The sequence below is a fragment of the Rutidosis leptorrhynchoides genome, chromosome 7 (genome assembly GCF_046630445.1).
Source record: "Rutidosis leptorrhynchoides isolate AG116_Rl617_1_P2 chromosome 7, CSIRO_AGI_Rlap_v1, whole genome shotgun sequence".
Classification (NCBI taxonomy): Eukaryota; Viridiplantae; Streptophyta; class Magnoliopsida; order Asterales; family Asteraceae; genus Rutidosis; species Rutidosis leptorrhynchoides.
This window is the reverse complement of record NC_092339.1, coordinates 180,970,515-180,983,318: the sequence shown is the minus strand read 5'-3', so window position 1 is coordinate 180,983,318 and position 12,804 is coordinate 180,970,515. Positions and strand designations below refer to the sequence as shown.

General features: G+C 31.0%; 1 long non-coding RNA gene across 1 annotated transcript; it reads left to right on the top strand.

Annotated features, from left to right (window-relative positions):
- The first annotated feature begins 2,805 nt into the window (after positions 1–2,805).
- On the top strand, positions 2,806–4,280 carry LOC139858327 (uncharacterized). The gene is made up of 3 exons (XR_011762899.1): positions 2,806–3,058; positions 3,236–3,314; positions 3,855–4,280. It is a non-coding gene; the product is annotated as an uncharacterized lncRNA (long non-coding RNA).
- Positions 4,281–12,804: the final 8,524 nt, after the last annotated feature.

Sequence of the window (12,804 nt, the reverse complement as noted above, 5' to 3'; positions counted from 1 at the left end):
ATATATATATATATATATATATAAAAAAGTAGTATTATTATTATAAAAGGGGGTTTTTACCGTTTAATGACCGGTTTGTCGATTTTAAAACTTTAGTCGCAGTTAAAACCTAATGTAAAATATTAAAAATAAAACTTAATTTAAAGCGTAAAGTAAATGACAATAATTAAAGTGCGATAAATAAAATGACAATAAATAAAATTGCGATAATTAAAAAGTACGATAATTAAAAGTGCAATTAAATATAATGACAGTAAATAAAAGTGCGATGAAATATGAAATAAAGGAATTATGCGTATTTAAACTTCCGTAATCATGATGTTCAACATGTTGATTTTAGTTTATTACCATGGGTTAATTGTCCTTTATCCTGGATTATTCAATATGTTCATCTGGTTTTTGTCCATAACAGTCCATCAGTCATAAATATAAATTGCGAGTATCCTCGTCAAATTATTCTTATATCCGAAGTCAAATATTCCAACTAATTGGGGACTTAAACTATAATTACACCAATTTTCCTTGTACGTAATTCACCCCTGTTTTAATAAGTCCATTAACTATTAATCCATTCCCGTGTCTGGTTAAATGAACGATTATTAGTACTTATAAATATCCCGCCCATCGTGTCCGATCGAGTGTATGTGGTTATTTATAATTACGTCCAATTGTAAATCTTTATATTAAATTAACGAACTATCATTCAATTAAACAAATATAAAGCCCATTAATAGCCCGTAGTCTAATTTCCACAAGTGTCGTTCTTTTGTCGAAACCCCAATTATGGTACAAAGCCCAATTACCCCGTCTTTAATATTTAGCCCAACATCATGATTACTTCAATTTAAATAAGCATAATAATAACTTAGCTACGAGACATTAATTTAAAAAGGTTGAACATAACTTACAATGATTAATAATAGCGTAGTGTTACACGGACAGAATTTCGACTTACACACTTACAACATTTGATAACATACCCTTATTATTATTAAATTAAAATTAAAATTAAAATTATAATATATATATATATATATATATATATATATATATATATATATATATATATATATATATATATATCGTAAGAGTGAGAGATAGATTAGAGAAAGATGTGTTTATTTCGTCCGAAAATGCTGAAATTTATAGATGTGGCCAGGTATCTGCTGCCATGCGATCGCATGGATTTTGCACTTCCAGGCCATGCGATCGTATGGCCTTCTTTTACAGCTCACATGCTTTTGTTTGTTTATATGCCGACGGTTTATATATATATATAATATAATATATATATAATTTTAAGAATTATTTATATATTATATTATATTTATGTGCATAGTTGACTTGTAATTTTTAGTCCGTTCCGTCGAGCGTTGAGAGTTGACTCTGGTCCTGGTTCCGGTTTTTCGAACGTCCTTGCGTACTATTTAATATCTTGTACTTTGCGTTTTGTTTCTTGTACTCTTGTAATTTTGAGACGTTTCTCATCAATAATTTGAACCACTTTGATTGTACTTTGTACTTTTGAGCTTTTTGGTCGTTTGCGTCTTCAATTCGTCGAATCTGTCTTCCGTCTTCACCTTTTATTATTTAAACGAATATCACTTGTAAATAGAACAATTGCAACTAAAAGCCTGTCTTTCTTGAGGGATAATGCTATGAAATATATGTTCGTTTTTAGCATTATCAGAAACCAACTGAAGAAGATGTTCGTCGATTGCATGCCAAATATTTGGAGATGCACGGTTTTCTGGGTATGTTAGGTAGTCTGGATTGCATGCACTGGCCTTGAAAAAATTGTCCAGTTGCGTGGCAAGGGCATTACCACAGGGGTGATCACAAAGGACCAACAATAATGCTCGAGGCGGTTGCGTCCTACGATATGTGGATTTGGCACGCTTTCTTTGGTCCAGCGGGTTCGAACAATGATATTAATGTTCTTAATAAATCTGATTTGTTCGAAGATTTATTAGATGGTTGAGCTCTTGAGGTCCGTTACACTATCAACGGGAACAAATTTACAAAAGGGTATTACTTGGTAGATGGCATATACCCAGAATGGGCAACACTTGTCAAGTCGTTTAAGTGTCCACTTGAGCCAAAAAATTTAAAGTTTAAACGTTTTCAAGAAGCCGCGAGAAAAGACGTTGAACGAACTTTCGATGTTCTTCAAGGTCGTTGGGCAATACTAAAACACCCAGCAAGACCTTTTAGTATCAATAAAATACGTCGAATCATGTACACTTGTGTTATACTTCACAACATGATCACCGAAGACAACGAGCGCAACATATGTGAACTCGAAGAGGATTATCTCCGCGAACGAGAAAAAATGCCGCGACGTACTTGGACGGAGAGAGTTGCACTCCAAGATTGGGTGGATCGAGAGATGCGAGATAAAAGAGCGCATAATGTCCTTCGCAACAATTTGATCGAACACATTTGGACACTCCCGGATGACTATATTGTTCAAAACAATTAGCGTTATTTATTGTGTTTTTTTTATTTATGTATTGTCTTTTATTTTTAAATTATGTAATGTTTTTAATTTTTAATAATGTAATGTTTTTATTTTATTTAATAAAATGTTATTTGTATTTATTTATTATATTTAAATAATAATTTTAAATTGATTAAAGTTTGAAATAGAGTGTATGATAGTGAGTGTTTAGTGAAAGAAATGTGAAAGGAATGTTAAAGGGTTTGTGTTGAAGTGGCAGAACCTCTCTTCTTAGGGAAGAGCTGAACGTGGCCTTATAACCTTCTGGAACCTCTCTTCTTAACCACTCTCTTTATCTACCTAATTTTAATCACAACCATTCTCTTTCATCATTCTCTTTCATCTGGCACCATCATCGCCACCGTCACGACCATCGTCACCGTCACGACCATCGCCTCCTGGATTTAATCACCATCATCGCCACCGTCACGACCATCGTTAGGGCGACCGATTGGTTTTGACGGTGGGTTAGCTTAATATCTCTTTTGCGTCTTCACTATCTCCGTCGCTACTTGCAACCACAGTCATCGCAACAGTGATCATCTGCTTCGCCGTCGTGTGCGTGATTCTCAGTTTTTGTTTTAATGTATAGTTTGTGAAATTTTAGATTGTTGGTGGAGCATGATTTAATTTATTTAATTATTTAATTGTTGGTTTTTTTTTGGCCGTTCTAGATTTTTTTTATGTTTTATAAGCTTTGACTTTTTATTTGTAAATAATTGATTTGGGTTGCAGGTTTGATTAGAGCTGGATGCTTGGTTGAAGATGATGGGAAGGTGAAGATGAGGTAGTAGACAAAGAGATTAGTCACAAAGTGAGATTTTGTGTTTCGTTAATATTTATCTTCAACTTCAATTCTGGTATCAAATCCCTATATGGTATATCCTATTGTGTATCGTTATATCGTTATATATGGACTTTTTTTTTATTACAAGTCAAAACCTGTCAAACTAAACTTTATGCTAAAGATCGTTATTTCAAGTTTTTGTGATCATAAGGTCTACTACATAAATGCAATGAGCTGAGGTTTTATTATTTTTGTTATACGGTTTTCAATTTTGTACATTGACATTCGCATATGGTACTTTGCAAGCTTTGTTTGTTGAACAGTGAGTGAGAGACCAAAAACTTTGTTTTTTGATGTCCACATTGTGTTTAGCTTAAATAAAATGGAAGATGAATACAGCTTCTGATAATTGTTAACATGGTAGTAGTATTAGAAGACTGAATTTGACTTTTGAGGATTTTCCTTTTGAAATTCATAGTTGTGTTAATCCGATTATACAGTTTTTTGTCCTCTTTATTTGTGTTTTTTTGTTTACACTGATTACCATTATCGTTCATCTTTTTGCAGATGAATATTTGATAATGTGATAGTAAACGCTTATAACTTGAGTCTCTCAAATGGAAGCAACTGATCGTATCGTGGCACGGCAACATGAGTTTGAGCCAATACTGAATTTGTTCTGTTGACTAGCTTCTGTGGTCTTCAAGAGGTCCATTGTCGTCTTTTGGAAATGACAGTGTATCCGTGGAGTATTCCTGTGGTCCTCTGATGTGGTAGCATCTCTGTTTGTTGACGAGTTAAGTAAATGTATGATTCTTCTCACAACTCCTGTATGATTTATACAAGTAAGCTTAAAAAAGGCTGTGATGACAAATATGTGAGTTTGGTTGATCAACGAGAAAAAATGGATTTGTATTTTAGCGGGGTAACCTACATGTTGCAGCCATAGCAATTCATGTTCCGTTGATTGATTTCATACATAAATATGAGCCTTCTTACTTTTTTATTTTATATTTCCTTTCAATAATTTGTATTATCTATATTTTGTAGAATAACCTTTCTGTTATATTGTTTTTTGTTACTAACACCTTCTGTTTCTACCGTTACTAACTAGCTCCAAGAGTACCCACATTCGATTTGATTAATAATCATCTATTTTTTAGGTTAGCTTTGAGACAACGGTTTTTTAATTAAGAATCTTGATGAAATAAGGTAAGGGCCGGACCTGGGGTGGGGCTGGAGGTGCAACCGCACCTGGGCATTATGAAAGAGAGGGCATCATGTGTTCAATGGTTGTTCTTGAGTTTTTACAGATTTGAGATGTGTATGTGTGTAAAAATCGAGTTTTGAACAATTTAATTATGTTATATGATACTTATATATATAGTATGTTTAGATGGTTAATTTTTGTTTCTTGGCGCAAACTTGAAAGCTTCATTTAGGTTTTATGGGGTTGGGATGTTGCAGAGAATTGTGGAGAAAATTTGGGGAAGGTGATTCCCTGACACGATCAATTAACTTTTTTGCTACTTACCCTTTCACTATTATACTAACTTACATATTAACCCTTCTCTTTAGATTTTATTATTTAACTTTTTTATTAATACTTCATTATTGTAATTATATACGAGTAGTATTGTATGCGAGTATATTAAGAAATTAAAGAACACTTTTGTACTTGTAATACAAAATAAAATAGGACCATATAATATAATGTACTCGTATGTTATTTAGTTTGTGTCAATTTATATCTAGACTAAAAGATATAGTTTAAATAATAAATTAATAAAAAAGTATTTTAGTATTAATATATAAGCATATTTGAAATCTAATTGAATGAATATATTAATATTACCGTGATATTTTTACAAATTAGAATAAGTGAAATATTTATTTGAATTCTTAATATTGTTTGTGAATCGTACAATCACATATGATTGGATCTTACAATCACATGTGATTGTCATGACAATCACATGTGATGGATCCGCCAAATCACATCTGATTTTAATTCTAGCCATTGATTATTTTAATCCAAAGACTGAGTTTTAGCTCTTGGTTTTCAAACAAAATTAAGGATTTAAATGAATATTTCCCAATAGAACATATGTAGCATGTATTAATAAACCTTGCAAGTTGACTTGAAGTGAGGTTATATTTTTTTTAGTGTCTATATTCTTCTATAAATGTATGTATTATAACATATATTCAGTTAAATAAAACATAAAATTTAACACAAGGTTAGAACCATTTATTTATACTTATATTTATAAAGATAGTATAATAGTACTATTTGCTTACAAAAATTAAAGGGTCATATTATAATATTTACGCACCGGGCATCAAAAATGACATGACCGGCCCTGAATAAGGTTAGTACTTCATTTGTTTGTTTTTCAATTTTCTTCAAATATATAGTTGATATTTGCATCTATTAGTGTAACAACCCTACTATTTCTGTTAAGCTTCGTTAACTATCCGTTAAGTTATTTAACGGTACTTACTTGAGTTTTGTGTATTTAATTTAATTAAATGCATACTTGATCCTATGAGGAGTACTATAATTAATATGGGAAAATATTAATCGGAAAACTTATTTCGAATTTTGAAATACAAAGAAAACGATACGGTTTTAAGAACTACAAAGAATGTCTTTCGGGACTACGAAATACTCGTCTTTAAATTAAATAATTATTTTTAATAATTATTCACTTTGAGAAAAACATATTTAATTTATTATATATTTAATGAATGAAAGTTGGTGGAATGCGTTTTAACGATCAGTTGACATTCTGAGAATTCGGTACGGTTAACGGCAACTAGAAACGAACCACACTTAGTGTATTAGCAAGCCAAAACATAATATAATTCACTTTTAATAATTATTATGTTTTAAAAGTTTCTTTTAATTTATTGAAATTTTTTAAATTAAAAACGAGAGAAATTAACGTTTAGTGATTCGATTCTGTTCGCGTTTTCGGTTAACGACATCTATCGGGCTACACAAGGAATGAACAAAATAGTCAAAATTAGCCCATGAAGCACCCTTATGGGCCCGAAAATATCAAGGTGGAGGTTTCCCTTGCTTTATTTTGGTCCACTTGTTGATTAAACCCATTAAGCTAGCTAATTAGGCCCTAATTAGAAAAATACATCCATTCTTTCACCTCCACCTTAAAAGCCACAACCATGAGCAGCCCCAAAACACCTCCTGCCATCGACATCTTTATCCCCATCAATCACCTTCAAAAATTTCTTGTTTTCTTGAATCATCAACACGAAAGTGCTTCCTTTGATCGTTCTCTACGCGCTAATACTAGTTAATTGCTTTTTTGAGGTATCTGAGATGACCCGTCCCAATCCATAAGGACGAATACAATAACATATGATTACATCGCGAGGTATTTGACCTCTATATGATACATTTTACAAACATTGCATTCGTTTTAAAAGAAAAGCTTTCATTTACATCGAAAGTTGACAGGCATGCATACCATTTCATAATATCCAAACTATAAATGACCTAATCTGTCATCTACTTAAATATAATCTTTAATGAACTTCAACGACTCGAATGCAATGTCTTTTGAAATATGTCATGAATGACTCCAAGTAATATCTTTAAAATCAGCTAATGCACAGCGGAAGATCTCTTTCAAACCTGAGAATAAACATGCTTTCAAGTGTCAACCAAAAGGTTGGTGAGTTCATTAGTTTATCATAATCATTTATTTTCATCATTTTTATAGACCACAAGAATTTCATTTCCAGTTCTCTTAAATATACGTCCCATGCATAGAGACAAAAATAATCATTCATATGGTGAACACCTGGTAACCGACATTAACTAGATACATATAAGAATATCCCCTATCATTCCGGGATCCTCCTTCGGACATGATATAAATTTCGAAGTACTAAAGCATCCGGTACTTTGGATGGGGTTTGTTAGGCCCAATAGATCTATCTTTAGGATTCGCGTCAATTAGGGTGTCTGTTCCCTAATTCTTAGATTACCAGACTTTAATAAAAAGGGGCATATTCGATTTCGATAATTCAACCATAGAATGTAGTTTCAATTACTTGTGTCTATTTCGTCAAACATTTATAAAAGCATTTCATGTATTCACAGTTCAAAATATATTTCAAAAAGCATTTAATAAAACAGTTGTAAAAGCAGCGCTTGTATTCTCAGTCCCAAAAATGTAAAGAGAAAAAGGGAGCAAATGAACTCACCATACTGTATTTTGTAGTAAAAATACATATAACATCATCGAACAAGTGTAAGGTTGGCCTTGGATTCACGAACCTATATTAATTATATATATTTATATGACGGTCAATATTTGTCTAACAATTTAGGCCAAGTCATAGTGTACCACAATCCTAATGCTCGAGTCTGACTCAACAGTATAGTAACATGTTATATTACCCATGCTCATTTAAAATTCTAGTAAAAGGTGACGTGTGAAACAACGTAACACAAATGGTATCATAATCATAAAATAGTATTTTAGTATTTAGAGAAAGTCAACACGAAAAAATTAACTGAAAAGTTAACGGGAAAAGTCAAAGTTCAAGGTCAAAAGTCAAAGGTTAAAGTAAAAACGAGGTCGCATGCAAAAATACAATAACTTATACAAAAATGATTTTTTTTTTCGGTCAAACATGACTAAACGACCACTTCAGCGATTTTTAGAAAAATTATCGAAACTCCGATTGATAAACGGCCAAAGATAAAAGTTACACATTACCAAAAAGATTAAGCATAAATTTTTACAGAAGTAAACTAAATCTAGACAACTCGTAGTTGCCAACGCGGTTTCGGCGTTTCAAAGTTAATTTTTCAGCTTTAATAAATTTACAAAAGTGACCGAGTAGCCTACTTTGGAGATTTTTAGAAAATTCCTCGAAACTCGGATTGACAAGCGGTCAAAGCCTTCAAATTCTCGTTACCACAAAGATATAACATGATTTTTGGCAAAAGTAAACACACATCAGGTCGACCATGGCAACTGATACAAAACTGACATTTTTAATAAAAAGTTCCAGCTCTTTTTAGAATTTTAAAATGTGACCAAACAGTCAACTTTGACGATTTTTAGAAAAATCGTCGAGACTCGAATTGACAAACGGCCAGAGTCGTTTGTTAGACCTTACAGCAAAGAATTTAGTGGTATTTTTGTTTTAATCTGAAACAACGCAGGTCAGCGAGAATTTCAGTTTCCGTATCGACGTTTCATCAAAATTTACAAAATTTATTTTATCCATAACTTGACAACCGTTCAACGAAACGAGACGTGCTTTATATGAAAATTCATCTACTCGACGAGTAGAATCCAAATAACCACTTTTTATTACCCAGAAAATTAGTTCACTAATTATCATCAGCATTTTTAATTACGAAATTAATTGTTTAATTCATAACTTTCTAACCGTTCATCGAATCCATTCGATATCTAAATGAAAAGTTCTTAATTTTTCGCTAGCTTTCTAAGGACATATATATCTTATACCTTATCTCGTCCCTAGTATAACAACCTTCAAGATTCAACATAAACTAACTAAGGGCAATATCAAAAGTACAAGCATGCATAATCCTAAATACTCGAGCACTAGTCAAGGATACACTATTAATAAATAAAAGTTAAGTTTTGAGTGCTCACGTATCAATATTGAGGTTCAATATTGCAGGAAAGGTACGTAGACGCAACGGAGATGATAAACACTAGTTTGACCTCACGAGCATACCCATGAACCATACCCATCACCTCCAAATCTATAACCCATAATTTCCTTAGCCCTATCCTACTCGAAAACCAGTTTTGAAAACTCGTTTTAGATCACTCGAGCAGCACTCCGTCGTAGTATTTTATGTATAATACATAATAATAATAACACCTAATAATAATAATAATAATAATAATAATAATAATAATAATAATAATAATAATAATAATAATAATAATAATAATAATAATAATATATGAAGTTCGAGAGAGAAAGATAGATTAGTGTGTGCATAACCAGTGAACGAATTTGATTTATAGAGAATTCCTAACATTCATCTTCATGCAAGTGCATGGATTTCATGTATTACTTTCATGCGAGTGCATGAATGCATTTTCCAGCTAATGAACCTTTGTTTTTCTCTACCGACACATAATTAATATATTAATTATAAATTATTATTTAATCTATATAATTAATCATATATTATATTATATTTACATTCATGGTAAAAATATAATTTTTACTCAAATGACACGGTCGTGGTCTCACGACTCATGTACCACTTTCCGTTTTTCGGGCGCACTTTCGTATGTTTAGAAAACTAGCCTTTTACGTTACGTGACGTGTACCTTTTACGAAAATTAGACTTACTCAACAATAAATTACCTTTATAAAAATATAACTTATAAAATTGAGTGTTGTGGTCATTTCCTTCTATAAATTAAAGTCTCTTTGTTTGTCAAAATATTTTATTTTAAATTAAACATTTTTTGACAAGTACCTTTATTAATAACTAGACTTAAATTAATTAAAAACTAACCCACTCAAAGTGTAACTTAATCTTTTGAGTGTTTTGGTCATTTACTTTTATAATTCATACCCTCGTTAGTTATCGAAGTATATTTAATAACATTAACTTAAACCAAAACGTCTTTTGACTAAATTAAAATATATTTATAATATATAGGTTTGAAATACTTTAATAAAATATTTAGATTTTAATTATATTTCAAAGTATATTTGAAGATCGTTTATGATATTATATCCTATAACGTTTATACTTTAAAAAAAATATAATTTCCTTATGCGTCAACGTTTAGTTTGTTTTCCTTAAACTTTCTAAATAATATAACTATATTCCCAAAGTTTCTCTTTCACTCTAAATAATAGGAAGGTTAACTAGTTAACGTTTATATAGAAAGTCGAACAGAAAACTCCACTAACATTTGGCTAGTTCCCGTTAATTGACACCTTTGTCTTCTTTTATAACTCACTTTACCATTTTCCGAATACGGTTAATAATAAGGGTTACCTAATTCAAAGTGGACCTCATAACAGATACTCTTAATCATAATTCAATGTATCTGATAATTCAATCATTTGATATTATCTTTTAATCTCGTCGATAAACTTACATCGAACAAATACATTCACGTAAAGTATTATCTATTCAATACCTTGATAGTATTTCCAGGTTCATAAAATAGATCTCATAGCTTATAATCATATCCACTAATCCGTTCGATGTTTTATATAATATATCTCAATTTAATAAACACACATATGTATATGTATATATAATTGTTCGTGAATCGCTAGGCATGGTCAAAGGGTAGTTGATTATATGAATATAGTTTTCAAAACTTTCGAGACTCAACATTACACATTTTTGCTCATCGTGTCGGGAACATATAAAGATTAAAGTTTAAATTTGATCGGAAATTTCCGGGTCATCACAGTATCATTGCATAACCCTAGTTTAATAAATCTGAATTTTATTGTTGACTACATAGTCAAGATGTCTTATTGCTTAACTGATTGCGATTGTATGCGTTATTAGTCGTTATAATGCTCGATTTGCGTGTTAGGGTTAAATCAAGAATTTGTTTGATATGCTACTAATATGATGACTACGTTTTCTGTAAATAAAAAGTGTCTAGATGAATAGCTATCGAAAAATAAATAACTTTGCTCGCAAGAATCGCGCGATTTCGTTATGTATAGCTCTAGTTATGTTTAATTGAATTTTCGACGTGTAATTGTGCTCTAATATGAAAACTGTGATTTATGTGTTTGGAATTATTTCATGAAATGATGTTTATTGGATAGATAATTTAAAAACAATCAAAATGCACTAAGGATATCATGTCGATTGGACTTGTAAAACTCATTTTATGATTAATTAACCGTTCATGGTAAAACTTGCTAAACAACGATATTATCTTGAGTTAAACGATCACTTAACATGATTTCTGGAAAATAAGCTTTTGTATTTTGAAAATTTCATTATTAGTAATTAATCTTTCATGTGGACCTCATGTGCAAATTGTCTCTAGATATCCGGATAATGAACCCGAAAATAGTTACTTAAACTGAGACGAATCTGTCACGTTTGTACATATAATGGTCTAGCATGAAGTAGAAGTTGTTTTGGAACTTGAGATTCTGATATGTTGTTAAATATATGTTATGTAGCATATCTCATTTGTATATCTAGTTCTGAAAACTCTAATTGATATGTTTTTTATGCGTGCCAAAACCATAGATCTGGATTATGTCTGAATCAGAAAATCCGACATGATGGGCAAAACTGTACAAATTGGCTACATGGATTTCTTAGCCCTTTTGACCACTGATAATTTGAGGTGTTTGTGACCATCTACAATTAGTCCTTTGTTATTTACTATTTCTAAATTAAATGAGAATTTTTTTAAAACTGATGTGCAAACAGAAACTGAACTAGATAGATTTGCATGCTACGTTAGTTATAGAAATCGTATGATAGCGTGATTGGACTTTTTAGAAAGCTTATGATATGTACCTGTGATCTGGAGTTTATCGTAATTTCTTGATGTGTCATTTTTGAACAATGATTGTCCGATTGCATGACCTTTGTGAATGCGTACAGTAACCAAACTGGTAAACGTTAATTTACTAAACGAATGTGTGAAACTTATGAGTTGACCTTTGTTTTACTTTGTGATATCATTGACATGACCTACTGATGTATTTGACTTAGGTTGAACAACTTGACCAAGTTTGACTTTCGTTTGACTTGCATGACTAGTTGACTTTTATTGACTTTTACTTTATAAGTGCGTCGGTCTGAGTAATAGGACAACTGTACTGTAGTGACCCGAACTTTTCCATGATCATTCCATGATTATATATTAAATGAAAACTATATTTGCATGATTAAATGTTTCCAACATGTTAAGCAATCAAACTTGTTAAGACTTGATTATTTGAAAGGAGTTTCATGTAGACAATTGACCACCCAAGTTGACCGGCGAATCACGAACGTTAAAACTTGTAAAAATGACATGATGATATATATATATGGACATATATATGGTTAACATGAGATTATGATAAGTAAGTATCTCACTATGTATATTAACAATGTGCGATATACATAAAAAATAAGAATATTGAATTATGAAGCTCGAAACGATATACATAACGATTATCGTTATAACAACGTCTTACTAAATACATATGTATTGTATTAAGATATTGATATACTATATTTAACATGATAAAATGATAATTAAGTATATCATTGAGTGTATTAACAATGAACTATACAAGTAAGATGAGACTACTAACTTAAGGATTTCGAAACAATATATATATATGTAACGATTATCGTTGTAATAGTATTTCAACATATATATATGATGTTAAGATATATTCATACACCATGTTATCATGTTAACATAACAATTTAACATCTCATTTAAGTATAATAACAATGAATTAATTACATTTAACAAGATCGTTA